The sequence below is a fragment of the Euprymna scolopes genome, chromosome 26 (genome assembly GCF_053919585.1).
Source record: "Euprymna scolopes isolate OS-2025 chromosome 26, ASM5391958v1, whole genome shotgun sequence".
NCBI classification, from domain to species: domain Eukaryota; kingdom Metazoa; phylum Mollusca; class Cephalopoda; order Sepiida; family Sepiolidae; genus Euprymna; species Euprymna scolopes.
In genome coordinates, this window is record NC_136507.1 from 8,655,702 (window position 1) to 8,678,406 (window position 22,705).

The window sequence follows — 22,705 nt, forward strand, 5'->3', positions numbered from 1 at the left end:
ACTGAATGGAATTCCATGAACACAGTTCATTACCCACGACGTTTTGAACCCACTCTTTTGGGAATTTAATCAAGACTATTATATGGCCTTTTCTAAGTTAAATCGCAACAAATATCTCCAGAATCGTCCATTGAAATAATACGTAAATACTTTTACTTGAGTGCTTTTACCATCTAACTGGAAATAGCATTAACGTTTTTGTTTGTTTGTTTGTTTATTTGAGTGCCATTTGACCTTGGAAAGCGATTATTCATGAGTATAAAATAGACTGTGTTATCAACTAACATTATAAATTGGGTTACATAGCACATATTTTCCAAGTGGTATTATTCTATAGTACAAATATGCCAAATATTAATGTTAAACACCAGATAAAGACATTGCCGTACCGAAAAAAAAATATGTTAACGGGACTTTGTGTGTTTTCTTTATCTCAAGAAGTTCACCAAACAATTTGTTTCAAAGGCAATTTGATCATCAGGAAAAACGTAACGATATAGGTTTAAAGCTGTTATCGTCACAACGTTTCGGCCGTTTTGCCCTCCGGCCTTCATCAGGTGTTTTGTTAGGAGTCCTAGTGACATATGGCCGAGTGGTCCTAGGCGTTGTATCAAAGTTTACAGTTACCCAAAGGTGCTGAGTTCAATCCTGAACCAAGGCAGTGAAAAGTAACATTCAAAACAGAGAATCAGCAACTATATCCCAGAGCCTAGCTGGAGTCCGAACACGGTACCCCCGTAGTAATAATAATAAAGGGTTGGGTTCGAGACTCCTAACAAACGGTTCCCCAGTTCGATACAAAACACCTGATGAAGGCCGGAGGGCAAAACGACCGAAACGTTGTGACGATAACAACCAAGATGAGTAAGTCACTCCGACAATCTCAATCAATGAAAACACCTCATCTCAAAAATACAGACAATTACTATAGGTTAAAAGCGTCCGAGGATAATTTTTCCATAACGCTGGTGGAAGAGAAAGCTCTCAAAATAGGTGAAAAGTTAAGAGATTTAATTTGGGAAACCTCTGTCGATGAGGAATTGCTTAATAGTTTTAGTTCGATGAGTAGTATTCATTTGTTGGAAGAAATGAGTTTTGCTCGGTTGAGGATTTTTTTGATGATGGCTATTTTGTAACGTGGTGGCATTCGCTCTTGAAACTTAGAAGGCAAAAATTATACCAAGTATTTTTTTGTAGTTGGAATTGCTAAAATGTTATTTAAAGTGTCAATAAGAACGTCAAGGAAACGCATTTTGTTATTAACATTTAATTCTATAGTGGATATAAGTACGGAGTTGCCTTGGAGAAGATCCTTAAGTGTTAGAATTTGTTGGTTGTTATTAACTAGGGGGAAGAAAATCGTCTATACCGTATATAAATAGAGGCTTATTGGTGTTAAGTGTCAAGTTTTTGGCGTGACTTATGTAGAAATTGGGCCCGAGGACGGACGCTATGGATATTCCGTCTATTTATGTGTAGATATTATCCTTGTAATCGTAAAAGGGTACTAATGAGGTGCAGATTTGAAGTAATTTTTCAAGTATTTTTGTTACTTTTAGAAGTAGAAAAAGATGCGTTTTTGTATGTGTTGTCGAGGATTATATGCATAGTTTTTTTTACGGGAACGTTTGTAAATAAGATTTCGATATTAGAAGCGATTATTTTGTTGTCAGTAGTCTTAGATTTTAGGATTAGTAGGAGTGTTTGTATTTACTGAGTAGATATGGGTTAATGAGTTCATGTAGGACTTTTGTTAGTGAGTAGATTGGAGTGCTGACTTGTGATATGATAGGTCGAAGGGGAGAGTTGGGTTAATGAATTTTGACGGTTTCGTATATGTATCCAGGTTTGTAGCACCGATAATTTTATGAAGTTGGTAATTTCTGACACAGGCAATGTTGGCAGTGATGAGTTTTTTGATTTGCGTTGTTATGGCGTTCGGGGGTTGTGTCTGATTTTGTAAATTATGCGCGTCCGTCGAGAATGGTTTGTAGTTTTTCATAGCAATCGGGTTTATTTAAATATATTTGTTTTATCGGCGTTTTTAATCGTGATGCTTCAGTGGTTGCAGAGTTCGTGTGATGCTTCTTTTAGGTTGGGTTGATATTGAGTTTGAATTGTGTCTGTTGTATCGGTTTTTAATGGATTAAGGTTTAAGAAGACCGCATGAATCGAGGTGGGTGGTGATTGTGTTGTCTGTTTCGATTTGGGTTATATTTTCATATAATAATTCAATTTTCGCTTTTTGTTTTGCTAATTAAGCCAATTAAATAGGGCAGTTGGTCCCAGGTCTAGAATTTTGTTTTTTGGTGTGCTCGGTGAGGTCCTGATCCAATAGGTTAATGTAGTGTGGTTTAGGAGTACAATAGTTCCTTTGTATAAGGAGATTAATTTTTTATGAACTTTAATTCAGTTGGGAGAGTAAAAAGTTGGTGACAATATTGCTCAATCGGTTTTAGAGTTTGTGTTTTGTTGTTCAGTGACACAAAGCTCGAGGTTTTTAATCATCATGTTGATTGGTCTGTATTTAGCCCGAATTAAATTTTGTACCACCCCAAAAATTCTCAAATATATATATATATATATATATATATATATATATATATATATATATATATATATATATATTTGTGTGTGTGTGTACAAAATTTAATTATGCCTAAATACAGACCAATAAACATGATCATTAAAAAATAAAAATGAAAATAAAGGTTACCTAACTAGGTTTCGTTCCTTGCCCAACAGAGCTAAATCGAGAAAAATACGATAAAAAATAGTCATGAATCTGGCGGCGAAAAAGACAAAAAACGAAAATTAAGCAGGGGAAATAGTACATAGAAACTAAGGACTTAATTTAGTTTCTATGTAATTTTTCTCCGCTTATTTTTCGTTCTTTTTTTCTCTGTCGTCATATTCATGACTATGTTTTAATCGTGTTTTTCTCGATTTACCTTTTTTTTTAATCGTATTTTCCCCGATTGTGCTCTGTTGAGCGAAGAACGAAACACACCCACATATCTATCTATCTCTCTCTCTCTCTCTCTCTCTCTCTATATATATATATATATATATATATACGTTTTATTTGTTATTACCGTATTTTTCTGTTTAGTTACATTATTGTTTCAGCTACGCGACCGTTTTTTGGCCGTCGTGTAGCCTCCTCAGACTTTTACAGAAATGTTCGTTTATTAATTAAGCCAAATAAATTTAATTATTATATGAAAATATAACCCAAATCGAAACAAACAGCACACTCACTTCTATTTCTGTAAAATCTGAGGAGGCTATACGACGGCCAAAAAAACGGTCGCTTATCTGAAACAATAATGTTACTAAACAGAAAAATACGGCAATTAAAAATAAAACGCATATTTGCTCTACAACAATATTGAGCACTTCTTTCAGGTTTTTATTAATTACCATACCATTTCTACTAACTATATATATATATATATATATATATATATATATATATATATATATATGCAAATACGTTATAAGGTATTTACAGCTTCTCTTCCAATTTTAGGATTTTTAATCATTTTAAAACGCATTTTATCTTCTTTTGATGGATTGATTGTTGTTATTTCTTTTGGGGCAAATTAGATTCACTGATTGACATAATAATTTAGTGATTGATTTGGGGCTACGAAACAGATGCTGTCAAGAATTGTAAATACCAACTGAATTACTGGAATAAATTGTCAGACGGTCTACATCATGAACTTTGAAATATAAACTGCTGTCATTCATTGATTATATTACTCTGTAATTACATTGAGCTTCTTAAATAAGGATTAGTATATATTATAAGTAAATAAAGTATATTTCAACAGAAATATATATATATATATATATATATTAGTGGCCATTTATATATATATATATATATATATATATATATATATATATATATATATATATATTAGTGCCAATAGGGGAGACACTTAAAGCAACAAAACAGAAAAATGTGGGTGAGAAATCCGAACCAGCAAAACCGATAAATGTATGGGAGACAACCAAAGCAGCAAACCCGAATCTGCTTTGCCTAGACACTATATATACAAATGTAGAATTTTTTTTATTGGTTTGAAAATAAAGGTTCGTTTTTTATCAACTGTCATAAAATTTTAAGAATACGAAGGGTGTGCAATAAGTAATACCCCTGAACCACTTTCCATAGCAGTAGAGCAACGAAACTTGGCACAGTTATTAGTCTTTCTCTACATAGGAACCACCCACAGTTATGCATTTCTCCCATCGTTTGATGCAGCTCTGGAGACCGTTTTTGTAGAACACCCCAGGTCGATCCTCCAACCACGACGTGACTTCAGAAATCAAGGCTGCATCATTTGGGAAACGCTTTCCTTTCAAAAGCAACTTCATGGCTGGGAAGAGGTGAAAGTCAGAGAGTGCAAGGTCAGGAAAGTAGGGAGGATAGGGTAGGATTTCATAACCAAACGCCCGTGCTTCTGATCTGGCGACATGCGAGTTGTGGACCGTAGCGTTGTCCTGCAGGAGGATGGGTACCTTTGCTGATCTTGCCCCGCCTCTTGATTTTGATAGCTTCCCTTAATTTCCTCAAAATAATAATACTCTCCTGTAATTATGGTACCGTTGCCAGGAAATCTGTCATCACTACTCCGTCCTGATCCAAGAAGATTGTGAGCATGACCTTGCCAGCGGAGGGCTGAACCCTTGCCTTTTTTTGGAGGTGGCGAGTCCAAGTGCTTCCATTGCATTGACTGGGATTTGGTCTCTGGATCATAGTGATGGACTCAGGTTTCATCCTGTGCAATCAGTCTTTTGAAAAACTTTCAGTCTTTTGAAAAACTCCAAATTCAACCTCGAGCATTCGACGCGTTCTCGCTTCTGGAATGGTGTGAGCAACCTGGGAGTCCATCTGGCAGACACCTTATGCATATGCAAATGGTCATGAATGATACTTTCCACAGACCCTGTACTAATCTTGACATCTTGGGTTATTTGGCGAATAGTAATGCGCAGATCTTCTAAAATGGCAGCCTTAACTTGATGGACGGATGCCTCATCAATGGAAGGAGGTGGACGACCAGGTCTGGGAGCTGTTTCTACAGACTTGCGGCCATGTTTGAATTCACGATGCCAGCGTTTTACCAGGTCATATGATGGGGCATTATCACCATAAGTTTCTTTCATTTCATCAAAAGTTTCCTGTTGTGTGCGTCCTTTCAAATACAAAAACGGGATCACTGCTCGACATTCAGCAGACTCCATTTTACACCTGACTCTGTTCAAACACCTGTAAAACAGAAAGCACCATTTGTTTAGAGCTGCAATTTGCCGCATAACCCATAGAGATATAAATCATTGCACATGCAAAATTTCAGCTAGAACAGACGAAGGCCATCAACTCTTCATATTTCCTCCTATAACACAGAACAAGCTAGGTAGCATACACATATCCGTGCATGAGGTCGCCAAGCTAATAAAGAACCTAGATTCCAGTAAAGCAACTGGCCCTGATGGCATCCCAATTATAGTGTTAAAAAAGCTTCAACCAGAACTTGCTCCCATACTTACGAAACTATTTAAGCGCTGCCTTAAGGAGAAGTGCTTTCCGACTCCCTGGAAGACCTCTTCAGTTTGCCCTATATTTAAGAATTCAGGTGATAAGTCATCTCCCTCTCAATACAGACCTATAAGTCTCCTGTGTGTTATGAGTAAGTTGCTGGAATCCATATTAAATAGAGAAATAGTCAACCACCTCAGCAGGAATAACCTTCTTAGTGACACACAATATGGTTTCCGCTCTGCAAGATCTACCGCAGATGTGCTGACGGTTATATCCCACAGGATAAGTGAATCTCTTGACAAAGGCTTCCTTTCTAGGGCAATTGCTCTTGACATATCAAAGGCCTTTGACAAGGTATGGCACAAGGGTCTACTTCACAAGATTTCCAGCTACGGTATAACGGGAAATGTTTTCTCAATCATTAAATCATTTCTCTCCAATAGGCTCATAAGAGTAGTGGTCGATGGACAAAAATCGGAGGCCTGGAATATAAATGGTGGAGTCCCCCAGGGGTCAATCCTGGGCCCAACTCTCTTCCTGATCTACATCAATGATCTCCCTAAACACATACTTAAATCATTCGTTGACATCTATGCTGATGACACAACCATCTACGGCAACACATCAAAGGCTGTAAATGACAAAGCTCTCTCTGATTCTCTCTCCTCTGATCTCGAGCGCGTGGTTCAGTGGGGGAAGATGTGGCTGGTTACCTTTAATGCATCCAAAACCAAACTCCTATCCTTACATCATCAACGCTCTGATCCCCATCTGGCATCAATTGTGATGGATGGCTCTCGTCTGGGTGAGGCCCCGTGTTTTGACAAGCTTCTGGGTTTGACCTTTACTCCTGATCTGAAATGGAACACGTACATCAAGTCTGTTGCCAAGGTCGCTGGAAAGATGGTGGGATCCTTCTACCGCTCCAGAAGATATCTCACTACTGATGCAATTCTCTATCTATATAAAAGCCAAGTACGTCCAAGGATGGAATACTGTTGGCATATCTGGCCAGGAGCTGCTAAAAACAGCCTATCATGCCTTGACAGAGTACAAAATAGACTTCGTGGCTTAATGGGGGATGCCCTTTTCTCTACCCTGCAACCTCTCTCCCACAGAAGAGACGCTGCGAGCCTGTCCTTGTTTTATCGTTATTTCCATGGCAGATGCTCGTCTGAACTCCAATCTCTGGTCCCCCCTCGCCAATCTTTCACGAAAAACACCCGTCTAGCTGAATCCACTGTGAAAAACTTCCCCCACTCTATATCTGTGCCTAAATCAAAACGCGGATTCCATGAACAAAGCTTCTTTCTTAGAACTGAACGCCTGTGGAACTCTGTTCCGTCTGCCTGCTTCCCTCCGGACTACAACTTCGATGTCTTCAAGTCCAATGTTAACAAATTCCTAATGAACCGCCCCCTTAAGCAAACACTTCAGCAAATCTCCTCACTAACTTAATGTACTTGCAATAACCCTTATCCCTGAGTGGCTTCCGGGCCTTGATAAGTGGTGATCACTATGTAAAAAAACAAAAAAAAACAACTGGAAGTGAGTCATGGGCATTAATTATTGCACGCCCCTCGTAGAATAATATAATATCAAAAAACCTGCAAATGTTCATGCAGTTAGGCCCATAGTGCCAAATTTATGAGTATTTCAATATTCAACTTTACTACGAGTATAGATATATTTATATGTAGATATATCGCCTTTTTCGTCATTTTTATAAGTTCCAAGTCTCAGTGAGTATTGATCAGAATTAAACAAATGAGAAATCTTTGGAAAGCTTACAACCTGAATTGTATAGTGGTCTATGTGCCATTTGTCCTTAAAGTTGCAAACTATTTTTTTCAAAAATGGAGGGGATCCTTTCTCTATATTACTTTAACATAAAATTAGCCTATTTTGGTGAGTCTGTTATTTTTTAGGGGTAGTGTTTATTATGGTCTGGTAGAATAATACAAAAACCTACTATTAAAATATTGTTTTCTATATGTTTCGCGTGCGCTGAAAACGAATACCGCATTAAAATTTTCCACAAATATGTATTCTTTCAGACAATGTGCAAAGGTATGCGGGGTTGCCCGTACAACAATCGCTACCTCTTATAACATAATTATTTACATTGCTTAATGCGATATTAATTTTCAGCACACCTTTGGTTTTCATATATAAAGTAAATGCCACAGTGTATAAGGATTATTTGATACTGGAGATATTCATAATCGTACCTTAATTCCAAAAGAGAGGAGATTTTACATATGAGAAATATTTGGAATCAAATCTCTCCTTGCTGTTATTTCAGATCATTTGAAATCATGGCAGTAAGTTTTAGTCTCCCCTCCATCAACGTCAAAGGTTTTGGTTAGGGAAATATATATATATATATGTATATATATATATATATATATACATATATGTATATATATATATACATATATATATATATATATATATATATATATATATATAGGTAAAACCTAGTTTAAACCAGATGCAACTAAGCGATAATAAGAGAACGATAGAGATGAAACAGACAGATAGAATCATGAAGTCGTTACACATACAAAATAAACGGTAAAAATGGCTGAAAACCAGAACGCATTCAAAAGAAAAATAGATGAAAGTGGAGATATAAAAAAGAGGAGTGATATGGGAATGTCAATTTGCATGTAATATATTGACGTATTTTTGATCATTAAACAGTTAATTATATACGATTAGTTGAACACAAATCAGCAGTGTGTCCATATACATGTAGAAATCTTGAAATTTACATATTAACCAAGGATTTTAATGTTTATAAACAGGGGATAGTTGATCTCATAGTCTATTACACTCATTAAACAATGCAGTAAGAGCGAATAAGAGAGAAAGATGAAAAGAGAGGGAGTGAGAGAGATACATGTGATTACACAAAAATATAGATAGAGAAATGGTAGATAAAAAGAATCTAAAAAATAGGAAAAAACAATCGATATAAAGAGAATAGCGCGTTGAACGATAGAGATGTAGAAAAGGAAACAAGAGAAAAACAAACAATAAGAGAAGGCACTAGACAAGGACGAGTACAAAAATGATCAAAATATAAATAAAATTGAAAGAAGGAAAAATGACACTTCAATTATATATATATATATATATATATATATATAAAACTACTTCATTTATTCGCATAAATTTAATATATGAAAGTATAGATTTATGCGTAAACTTTAAGTATTTACTTCAAAAGTGCTCAATACGTAGGTAGAGCTAGTTAGTAATTTATAAAATATATATGGCGATAAAGCTACACTGAATATTCTGCGTTTCATCGAACTATAGGATTCGTCAGCGCATAAGCCTGACGAATCCTATAGTTGGATGAAACGCAGAATATTCAGTATAGCTTAATCGCCATATATATTTTATAAATTACTATATATATATATATATATATATATATATATATATATATATATACAGTAGTGTTCAAAAGTTAAGGAAGGTCGATCATTTTTTTTTAATAACTTTATACTTTATCTATGAAAAAGAAAAAAAAAACTTTTTGATGAATGTTCCAATAATAGTAGTTAAATAAAAAAGAATTAGTTTTGATTTGGGATTTGGAATACCTATTAGTTTTTTTTACATATAACTAAATTAAATTAAATTACAGACGTCAAAAAGTCAAGGAACACGAATACTAATACATACTTTAGCAATTTTCATAACAACTTAACAAAGTGTTGATTTCTGATATTTGATAGAAGCTATCTATACAAGAAAAACAGCGCATCTGTGACTATTAGGTTGAAAAAAGTTCATAGGGGAGATTGCTAAAATAGGTAAATTATGTAACAGTCTTGTTTTTCGGATTATTGAAAATAGAAAAAAGGTTTACAATTGACTGACAAGAAAAATCGGGCACACCACGAATAACAACGAGGAGGAATGATAGAAAAATCACTCGACCATCTCGTTCTGATCGCGGCTTATATATCCCGGAATTTTTTATCCGAAACTGGACAAAAATTTCCCGACAAACGATCTCACGAAGATTAAAGGAAGAAGTCCATGCTCAAAGCCTTTAATTTCTGTTAAGATCGTTATTCACCGAAAAACTTTGTTTTTGGGAAGAAAAAATCGGACACACAATCACAAACAAATAGAGGAATACAACTGCATTAGGTGATTCGGTTAGGGAACTTAACAGACAAAAATAAATGAAGATTATAAATTAAAATGGTCAGTAGTGGACAGGGGGAGGAAGTACAGCCCCGGAAAATCAAAAAGATGCAATCTATGTTTATTGGAAGCCTTCTACATAGTGAATTCCAAAGAGGAAATTCTGAATAAAAGACTTGATGCCATACAGCGATGTCTTCACAGGAATAGATTTCTGCTATCACGCCTTAAATCTATCTGAGGTATAACTTTTTACAAGTATAAGGATCAGCGGATGCCAGGATTAATTTTTAAGGTAGAGTTGAATAGCTAAAATTGTAATAATCTAAATGAAGGATCCAAATCTAACATCCGAATGTAGGTTCTATTATTCTAAACCTGTTAAGAAATATAAAGTATATAGCTCATCTAAGAATTGATTTTTTCTATAACGGTGAGCATTTTTGTATTCACTTGTATTGATGGTGAAATAAGTGATACCCTCTTCAAATCAATAAAACAACTTAACAATAAACTAGTTATTATTAAAAATTAAATTAGTAATTTGGTGGCTGAAAATTAATTTAATTGATTTTGTCATCTGACATCTTAAGTTGGTAGAATCCATGCTAATTTACTTATTTACTTACTTTACTCCTTATGCTAAATGTTTTTACCCATAAAGGCAGGAGTAGACATCTCATCGGAGTGAAACACACTTGTAGCTATTGGGTGTTTTTTCTGTCAGAATAATAATTAGAGGATATATACTATTTTATTTAGATACCCAAGAATACAACACAAGAATTATAATACATGAGCAGCATAAGTGATTAATAACAGATGGGGGTAAAACCCATGGGTAAAAAACACTTTTTTAGATAAAACATAACATGATTAGATAAAACATAATTTATATCCTTAATTTGTTAAATAAGCCATCGTAGCATGTTCTGGATCTGTCTGAGTAAATAAATTATTAAATCATAGACGCTTTCTAGTAATCAATAGACCGAAAACATCAAACGGCCTGAATTATCTCCCTTTAGATGTTATAGGAAATAAAATCGACCCCGTTTTCAACAGAATTAATTAGTAGAAATTAAAAACATAATTGGATTATCTCCCTTCATAATTGTCTTTGGTAACGATATGAAAACATATTCAATTAGAATGACAATGAATTTTAAAACATTAAATAATAATAAATAGAGTAGAATACCTTACTCGAAATGTTGTATAAGGATTTATATATATATAATACGACCTTTTTATTTATTCTCATATTTAATTAAACTTTAAATCTAAAATGGTCACAATCTAAGTATTAAATAACGATAATCTGTGAATCTTTACTTGCCCCTAATACGAAACTAAAATTAACAGTAACGTTATTGCAAGGTTGTTACGGCCATACTATAAATATAGAAATAAGAATTTAAAAAATATTTTTATAAAAAATTAATTATTGGGAAATAAAGAAACAGCGATATCTAATTTAGGAATTCAACAAATAGGATATATAACATTTTTTTTAAAATGGCTTAGGGTTTTCTGTGGAAACTTCTCATGACTCTGTTCTTAAATAAGGATAGGAAAATTGGGTTATTTATTAAGATTTAAATGGGCTTTTCCGTAGCTTAAAGGTAAATGTTTCTCACATGCCTTTCCCGTTAAGAGATTTTTTCCCTTTTCTTTCTTTTTTCTTTCTCTTCAAAAATGCTCTATTGTAAAAAGTGTTTTTTATTCATAAAGTCTGAAGAAAAGCTGGTTTTTAAAAGGTTTCGAACGATATATCATTTGAAATTGTCGACTGGACATGGAAACAATTGTAACGTAAAATGAAATACACTTTTTGTTGCCATCACCACCTTTTTTTAAGTCTTGATTTTGCTTTCACAGTATATTAATGTTCAATTATGAAATATGATAATTTTGTAGCTTACTCCTTTAGTCAACCCTTTTTGGCTTAAAACTCATTGGTATATGAAAATTTACTGAATTACACGAACTCAGTATATTACATACAAGTCTATATAAATAAATATATACATATATCTATATATATATGTGTGTTGTGGTGGCAACCACTTATTTGCATATGCGAATAACATAACACTATAAATGGCAAGCCTAGGTTGGTCTTGGTGTGTCTTACTCAAATGCCACCAGAAGTGACGCCGAAGAGCGTATATGTCCTCCCACCAAGACTCTCTGACTCGACACCGTCATTTGTACATATTGTAAATATACCTTTTCTTTAATACACTTATTATTGCGTTATCTTGCTGTTTGCGTCTTCATTGTATTTCCTTACTAATTATTGTTCAACCTTGCAACCACAACAATATGCATGTATGTATGTATGTATGTATGTATGTATGTATACATTGTTTTAAATAATCAAACGTTTCTGATTGATAATCCTTTTCATTTCTTTTCCAGTTTTTCTCGCCATAGTCTTGTGCGGAAATCCAAGCACCGTGATGAAAGTTTTCTAGATGTCACAAACATTTTTAATTTTCCGTTGAATCATTGGGAAATGAAGCAAGTAGACAGGCTGTTGAAAGAGGGGATCTTGAATTTCAGTTTTGGATAGTACTTTTAGAATTGTTGGCGCTAAAGTGTTAGGGTATCATCAGCGGATCAAATTATCTGTGTAAAAATTCATGGTCTTTAGACAAAAGTAGTATTACGCTAGATATTTTAAAATAATACTAGTTTAGTATTAATGTAAAATATTATTTATTCGGGGCTGTTGTATTTATCATGTATCTGGCCTCCAGTACTTGTTTCAGTTGTTTGGAACGGGCTATTTTTTTTTGTTAATGACAATCAGATCTAGGAAATTATGTTTTCGTAAATCTACCAAATTCACACGATATATCATGAGATGATGGGGTGAGTTTGTAATCGTTAAACCAATTTATCGATTAGCTTTAATATACGATTTAAACTTAACCAAAACGCATTTAAACTTGTGCATAACATTTTTTCTAATGTTGTTAGGGTTTAGGAGGCATTGGTTCTTGTTCTATGGTTTTGGGTCGTAAATTTCACATAGTAAGAAATGGGTCTAATTTTATTATTGTCAAGGCTATGTATTTCTGTACAATATTCTTGTAGCTTTCTCATTCTAATTTAACCTTCGTTATTATTTTTCTCAATGTTATTATATTTAGTGGTGTGTTGGTCGTGTTTTTTTATTTTGAAATCTCAATTTTATTTGTTAATTGATATTATCATTGAGAAATCCATTATTAATAAAAACTTGTTTATTTTCATATTTTAATGAGTATTATTGTCGTTATTACTGGAGAAGTAGTAGATGTTAAATAATAATACGTTTTTATTTTGTAATCGGTCTCTTATAATTTTATATCAAGTGAAGAATTATAGAATAGCTAGAAGAAACAATGGAATATAATTTACAATATTAATAAATGTAACAAATGCGTTTAAATTACAAATTGTCACTTAGCAAAAAATATTTATGAAATGTTTGTTAGTGGCAACTTTCAGAAAGAAACATACAGTTAATTTATTGGTATTTACTTGACGTTGTAATTGAGTTGTGTATATATGAGATTTCTCTCTTACAAAAGCTTAAGACTGCATATGTATTGCAATAACTGAAAAAGTAAAGTACTAATGTTAAAATAGTAATAATCTATTATTATACTAAATATGAATTCATCTACGTTTGTTTTCTGAACATGTTGTCGCTGCATAACACACAGCTATACTTTAACTCGGTGTAGACCGTTTGGATCATTGGTACATAAGTGTAGTCCTTGATGGTCCCGGTGTCAGATTCCTAGGAAATTTCCATAGCGTGGTCTCGGTCGCTTATACAATGACGTGGTTGATGCGTGATTCCTGTATTCCCTACCTCCATAGTTGCTCGCAGAGAAAACAACAGAAGTAATAGAAAAAATAAAATAAGTAAAAAACAAAGTGAACAACTCCAGGAATACGTGTTTCGCAGGCTGTGTTTCGTGTGCGCTGGATTGGCCTCATTCTTTCCATGTTTGCTATTTCCTGAAAGAAATTACTCTAATCGGTATCATTCGTTTGTGAGACAGTCACGAATTTCGTACGCAACAAAAAATTGACTCAAGACGTACAACTTGAGATTTTCTTTTATAAAGACTTATATCCATATGTAATGAAATGATTGCAGAAATTCCCCATTGGCCCAAAGTAGCGTAGGGTTGCCACAACAGATCCTACATACAGACTCGCTGCATTTAGACTAATAACCATTATCTTATGTAGCTTTCGAACACCATTTTAGGCACATTTAGTCGTGATATACAAATACTTCATTACAACAAGAGACCAAATCATAGAATTAGCAAAAACCAAGCGGTTGCAATCCGGACAATGTCGGGTTACGTTGATGCGAACTCTTGACAACGATTTCATTTTTAAGCTGTCATTATGCTTGTTCGACGGGATTAAATGAAAATCTGGCCCACGTAGCTGATTGGTGTTAGCAGTTTTAAACGATATCCTCTCATAGCAGCATGCGATGTTATTACTATTCCTTTTCTCTTTATTTAATTACTAGTGGGGCCACTCAGCGTTGCTCGGGACCGTATAAACAATGAAAAAATTGAAGTTGATTTTGAATATATTTGTTATTCTTAGGAGAGAGGACATTTTAACATCTATGTATCGTTTGCTATTTCGAGCAAAAGAATATTTTACCTAGCTAGGACGAGTATTACATGTATGAAATGATTGTATCTTACCTAGGGTAGATAATTTACAGCATGTATATGAAATAATTTTACCTTTGCAAGGACGGCGAATATGCAACAGATATTTAAAATAATTTTACCTACACTAAGACGGGTAATTTAAATACATATATGCAACAATTTCACATACAAAACGGACAATACTCTCTCCAACCCAATCCCCCAAAAGAGAACTTAAAATTAACATAATCATGCTCCTTTCTATCCACCTCTCCAACCTTCACATCATGCCCGGATGATAACATAAAAAACTTTTTAAAAATATAGCAACCGGCCTAGTAAACTTTCATAGTAAACCAACAATATATATTTATTAATCTAATTTGTAGATTGTAAACTGTTTAAGCCATATCCGGAATCGACTTCATGAATAAAGTAATTTTGAGATAGAAAATTGTTTAAGCCATTTCTGGTACAACCTTTATATTCTAGCAGCCTCATTTAATCCAGAGTGACGCTGATTATTCTGTTAGTATAAATTTGCCCCTATCTCATTCAATACGGGCCAACGTCAGGCATTCTGCTAATAGATATTTCCATCAATATCCTTCAATACCTGGCGACGCCGGGGATATTGCTAGTATATTTTCTCACCTATCTCATTCAATCTTGAGCAATGCCGGGTATTCTGCTAGTGTATATGTGCAGCCATCTTGTACAATCCTGAGCGAAGCCAAGTATTGGTCTATTCTGCATTTGTACCTATCTTATTCAATCCCAGGCGATTCCAGGTATTCTGTTAGTATTTATTTGAACCTGCCTTATAAAATCTCGAGCGGTGCCTTGTATTCTGCTTCTATATATTTCCACTTATCCTATTCAATCCATAGCGATACAGGATATTCTGCTAATATATTTTGCCACATATCTCATTCAATCAAAAGCGATGCTGGGTATTTTGCTAGTATATATTCTAACCTACATTAATGAATCTTGAGCAACGCCGGGTATTCTGCTTGTATATATCTCCATCAATCTCCTTAAATCCTGGGAGACGCAAGGAATTCTGCTAGTATATATTTCAATCAATCTCATTCAATCGCAGACAACGCCAGGTATTTTGCTAGTATATATTTGCATCTATCTCATTCAATCCGAAGCGCCCATTTATTCTGCTAGCCTACATTTGCATGTATCTCATCCTATCCTGGAGTACTCCGGGTATTCTGCTAGTATATATTTGAGTCTATCTCTTTGAATCCTATAATTCTTGGATACTTTACTAATTTTGACAATCATTTTCGACAACGAAGCTACATCAAAGGGAGGTCACTCGCATATTATAACAATGATTGTATATTATTCTAATGGTATTCGACATCGAAGCTAAACCAAAGGGAGGGCACTAGCATAGTATAGCAATGAATGCATATTGTTCTAATGGTATTCGACAATGAAGCTACATCAAAGGGAGGTCACTCGCATATTATAACAAGGTATATTATTCTAATCGTATTCGAAAACGGTCCGTATTCTATAATAGTAAAATGCTATCTCCATTTCATATTAAGAAATAGTAAATTGCCTTAGAAATTGGTAGGTGTAATTAGACTCCCAAGACTAAGAATGACTTTCTAAATAATAATGTTTTTATTTCAGCACGGTCCTATTTTATAATAGTAAAGTACTATCCCCTTCTTATACTAAGAATTATATATATAATATGCATCTTTTTTTAATAGAAGATAATGTTCTGTAGTAACTTACACTATATAATACGTTTACTTGCTCTTTTGACTAAGATTAAAGTGTGGTATCTGTTCTTAGGATTCAAGCGGTCACATCTTTCCCTCCCCCCTCCGTAAACAGTTAGGATATACGATTGATACTAATACAAAAGAAGAAAATAGCCGTATGTCTTGTTTTGTTAACATGCCGACTCGTTCTTTACGTGATTTGTGAAATGTTTCAAATAATCACTCAGCATGCAGATTCATTCATTTGGTTTTTGGAATCAGCAGTTCAGCGATGTGATTTTTGGAATATGACGTCTCGTCTCAATTTAGTACACGATCGGTAGGAAAGTACACTATATAATACGGTTACTTGGACTTTTGGCTAATATCAACATATAGTATCTGTTCCTAGAATTCCAGCGGTCCCATCTTTCGGCTACCTTCCTCTAAACACAAATATTGTTACTAATACTCTAAAGGAAATTGCCGTTTAATTGCCGTTTATCTGTGCTTTTTGAAACAGAGCGATCGTTTCGTCTCATCGCTTAATATTTGTTAGGGTATTTTTGGTTTTTGTACTTGACATTTTCGCTTGTCATGTATTGTTTAACTCTCTATTTTTAAGCCGCTAATAAATTTGGTAACGTTTTCATAACGTGTAAGTTAGTATTTTGATTAGTACGATACTCGCATCTTTACCGATAAAAACTTCTTAGTATATACATAGTTCTGTATGCAGAGTTCGCCATTACAATTTGCTGACGTAAGCGTTTTTTTTCCAATTACGTATAAATATCATTAGATTATTACTTTATAACTACACTAAGAAGTAACCCTTCGATTCGGTTAATTTTAGGTTTGTAAACATACGAAGTAAAGAAAACTGAAACCGGTGTCCTTCATAACTATTCCTTGTTAACGATCCCCAACGGTGTTAAGTGGTTGCGGTTATAGGAGGAATTTATAAGAGAGAAAAGATTTTACCACTTCCAATTATTTTCACAGATTTGGGCCGTGAACTCTCAGCAGAAAAAAACATAGAAATCTACGATTACCAAGAAAGTGGAAATTTATTATGCCTATAACATTTAGATGGAATGTCTTGATTGAGAAGAGAAGAGAATCTATATTAATGATCTTCCAAATCATATCCTTACATCATTTGTAGACATCTATGCTGACGACACTACCATTTATGGTAGCACATCTAAGACAGTAAACGATCAAGTTCTCTCCAATTCTCTCTCCTCTGATCTTGAGCACGTAGTACAATGGGGTAAGGAGTGGCTGGTTACTTTTAGTGCATCAAAAACCAAGCTTCTCTCTTTACATCATCAACATTCTGATCCACATCTGGCATCAATTGAAATGAATGGCTCTCGTCTTCAGGAGGCCTCAAGTTTTGACAAGCTTCTTGGCTTGACCATTACTCCTGATCTTAAATGGAACACGTACATCAAATATGTTGCCAAGGCCGCTGGAAAAATGGTGGGATCTTTCTATCGATCCTGTAGATATCTCACTGCTGATGCTATTCTATATCTATATAAGAGCCAGGTACGCCCAAGGATGGAATACTGTTGCCACATCTGGGCAGGAGCTGCTAGAAAGGACTTGGCCTGCCTTGATAGAGTTCAAAACAGACTTCGTAGCCTCGTAGGAGATGTCCTTTTCTCTTCCTTGCAGCCTCTATCTCACAGAAGAGATGTTGCGAGTTTGTCTCTGATGTATCGTTATTTTCATGGAAAGTGTTCGACTGAGCTTCAATCTATGGTCCCCCCTCGCAAAACTTTCACAAGAAACACTCGTCTAGCTGTAAACACTACCAATAATTCCCCCCACGCTTTATCTGTGCCTAAACCTAAACGTAGATTCCATGAACAGAGCTTCTTTCTTAGAACTGCACGCCTGTGGAATTGTCTTCCGTTTTCCTGCTTTCCGGCTGACTACAATATGGTTGTCTTTAAGCCTAACGTAAATAAGTTCTTGATGAGCCGTTCCATATAAGTTATCAAATTTACCAAATTTTCATTACTAATGATTACTATATTGTCCAATTTCTAATGTACACTCTTTAACCCTTATCCTTGAGTGGCCTCTTGGCCTTGATAATGTGGTGATGCCTATGTAAAAAAAAAGAATAAGAGAAGAAGATTAGAATTCTTTCATATTATTATTATTATTTATCTATTTGCGGACTGTAATCCTCATCTTTTTACAGTTGCTGTTTCGTTTCGGTCAACTATTTCCCTACCTTAATCGCCACTTCGAGGCCCGTAGCTCAGTGCATAGCAATGTTGAATCATTACGTTTCCAGGAGAGTATTGTCTGAAGATAGCTAGTTAACTCCTACCCAAAGTCAACCGAATAAAAAGTCGGTATGAGGGTCGCCAAGGGTGAATAAAAGTTCGTGATCGTCTAAAAGTATGCAACAGGACGAAATCGTGTGTGGCGGTTGTGGTAAATAAATGTGACCAAAGTTCGTAAACCTTCTCAGCGCATGGTGTTTAGCGGTTCCGGTAACTAATATAACACGATGAAGACTCCGGTCATTTCTCGGCCAACTGGACCAATATAACACGGTTACGTCCGTTATGGAATTTCCAAGGGTCCCGTCCTGGCCAGGAAAGCACAAACATAAAGCGCTGAAGATCGTTGTGCTCACCAGTAAATAAGTGTAGTCCTAGGTGATCCCGGTTTCGGACACTTAAGAAAGTTCAAACGCGTGGTCTCGGTCGCTTATAAGATGACAGGTTGATGCACGATTCTTATATTTCCTGCCTCAACATAAACAGAAAGAAAAGAAAAAAAATAGTAATTAAAAAAACAAAGTGAACAACTTGAAGTCTCAAGAAATACGCGTTTCACAGGCCGTAGTTCAAGGGTGCTGGCTTGGCCGTCCTTCTCTCCTGCTTGCTGTCTTCTGAAAGAAATTACCTTAATCGGGATCATTCATTTGTGAGTTAGTCACAAATTCCGTACGCAACAAACAATTGACTCTACGCATAAACCTTTGGGATTTCTTTTTTAAATATTCATTAAAAAAAAATGCTGGATAGAAAAAAATGTTATTTTACAGTTATGAGAAAGGAAAAAGATATGCAATATTTTTCTTTTTTTTTTTAACCAAGCAACCTGCTTAGACTGAGGTTCGAACGGTCCTTTTTTTCGACAACTGATTGTCTCGACTCCCTCATCTTTTAAAAATTAAACATATTATTTAAATAAATTATATATATATATATATATATATGGGGGGTATTTTATATAATTTACGGGCGCCTGTCCTGTGAGTTAATCGATAGAACTGCTGACTGTCAACGCGATGGTTCTAGATTCAATCCTCGGCTTGGGAAAGGTGCTAGTCTAATGGCACTGATGAGTTGTGATACAACGAAACAGGACTGTATGTCGATGACTATATATATATATATATATATATATATATATATATGCTTCGTCTCTTAAGAACAGATTAATTTATGTAACAATCTTAAGTAGAAAACATCAATGTCTAGCCGAGCAAAAATACACTTTCTTAAATAATCTATCATAAATTTAGCAAAATATATATATATATATATATATATATATATATATATATATATATATATATATATATATATATACCCACTAGCAGGCCACTCATCATTGCCTTGTCGAAATGTACGATGTAATATAATATTTTGATTAATGCAGATTTCGTATTAATTATTATATTATATGAGACCTTATATATATTAATGATTTAAAAGCCTCCTGTGACACCATCGAGAATCGAAACCGAAACATTTAGCTTATATTAACTTTTCCTTTGACGTAAATGACTGAGCTATGAACGACATCTTTGATCCAGGGCAAACATGAAAACATGAACCAATAGCCATTACGTTATTCATGCATATTCGTAATGTCGTCGTTCCACATTTACCTGGCAAATTCCATTTTTTTTTTATTTTTACACTTTTGCACAGGTTTTAACCGACTAAAGCCCAAATATAAAGTTTCGTATGAGTTCGAATACGCTATATATTAGGATTCATGTGTGTAGACCAAAAACTGACAGAAGAGTTTGGTAGGTGAAATTATATAATGAATATATATATATATATATATATATATATATATATATATATACGCGTACATAAATATATATATATATATATAAAAGAGGTTCGTGTTTGCCATAAGCTTTTTATACAAATATTAGGCAAGTATAAATTATGTAGAATATCAGCATAAATATAATTACACATAATAGTTAATCAAAGATAGTCATCCAATAAGAAAACCGAAAAACAAAATACATACAGGGAATCAGTTAAAATGAATGTTTAAAAGAATATGAAATTTAGCTAGATCTTTTTGCAGATGGATGCAATTCTACGATTCATATATAACAAAATTGTATTTTCTGTTTATACAAGCCCGGTCGTAAAATAAGCTTTAATATGATATTTTGATTAATGCAGATTTCGTATTTACTATTTTATTATATTGGACCCAATATATAGTAATGATTTAAAAAGTAAAAAAAAAAAATTACCTATGCGTTACCACTGAGAATCGAAAGCAAAACGTTCAGCTTCAGATTTACTTCTTTCCTTTGACTTTAATGATTGTACTATGAAGACAGGATTACTGTAGAGCTAAAAATTAAAACATGACCAAATAGCTATTATGTTTAGCTTACGATTATTTTTTTCCTTTGACGTAAATACCTGAGCTATGAATGACACGTTTGTTCCAGAGCGAAAAATGAAAACAGGATCCAATAGCTATTACGTCTCGCATGGATATTCGTAATATTGTCTTCAACCTTCTCCTGTCAACTTCCATTTTTTTTAATTCTCACACTTTGCACGGGTTTCCTCCGACTAAAACCTACATATAAAGTTTAGTATAGGTCCGAATACCTATATATAAAGTTTCATGTCTTTAGACCAAAAACCGACAGATGTGTTTGGTAGGCAAAAAAAAAAAAAAAACAAGCCAAATACTGATACCTTTGTCATGTTTTTGAATAATAAATATAATGACGCAACATTAGTAAAAACATTATCACAATTTTTTATCCTTTAAGTGAAGAAATAAAATTTCCAGACAATCGCTAGATTTTTGATTTACCATCTCAAATTTTCAAAAACCGCTTTATTAGAGAAATAAAATATCCAGAGAATCGCAAGATTTTTTACTTTTCTGTCTAAAATTAAAAAAAAAAAAAAACGCCGAATCGCAAACGAAAAATCTTAAAACACAAGATGTTAATTTTCAACCCTTCAAAACAAAATCATTAATACACAAAACATTCCGTGTGTACTCTTTGAGATTAAATTGAAGCTGTTATCTCTCAAATTTTCTGACAAATTTTATCAACAAGTTTTCTGTTTTTCACTGAACGGTAACTTTTGTTTTTCCAGAAAAATAATAAAATCAAACAATGTTTATTGAAAATTAATTTAAATATGTTACAAATTTAACATCACAACAATAGCAAATCTACATATTGGATATTGTCGAAGAAATTATCCACAAATATCACAAAAAGTAATAATTGTAAATGTTTCATTTTACAAATATTAATTTTTCTGATATTTGTGGAGTTCTGAAATTAAGAAATCCATAAAAAGCAAGCAACAAGTATATATGTGCTTAATTGATGCCCGTTCTAAACGAACGGTATGCGCCAGTAAAAATGGACAAGTGTATGAAGGGGGAAATAGCACCAGATGAAAATCACGCAAGTTTGGAGAAAATATATAAAAGGACAACATTTGGGAAAGTTGGCAAATTAAAAAAAGTAAAGTATATCTATATATAAAAGTAGATGAGGACCTTTAGCTATCCTCTCCAGAAATGAGATTCTACTTTTTTAGACTATTACCTGTAACCACCCCGAAAAAAATGTAAATAATGGACCAGTTTCTCCCACAATTCTTTATTGAAATAGTCCTTCATGTCTTAGTCTAACTATTTTGAACATGTAATTATTTTTTATCTTCGTCCAACTCTAAGTCTTACCGGCAAATTCGTAAAACAACACAAAATAACCTTTAAAAGTAAAGCACACACAATTTATTTTTCATGAGAAAAAATGGTTATTAATCTTGAGTCCTAAACTCAAGGCCTGGAAATGGTTATATTGTCTTACATTAAATTGACCAGCATTTTTAATGCCGGCCGCTAATCACAATGGCATATATTTTGTCTAGTCTGCTGTGAATATTTAAAAAAAATGCAGAAGATGAAACTTATTTTACCTTTGGTAACATGTATTTGCTATTATATACTGTTTTGTACTACTTTTGGAATCTTCGTGGATTGTAAAACAAATCTGGATTGACACGTTTATATTTAATTGCTTCTCACCGTAGGTATAGTAGGATAAATGACAGATTGTCATGTGTAGTAGGAACTTTAAAAAATGAGTTGCATGCTTACTAGTTTGTGATCTTATATTCCATTAAAGTTCAATCTACGAATGTATAATCAATATTTGTAAAATCGAGTCTACAAGAGTTACTTTCCCAGTACTGTTCACCAAAATAATTCGTAGA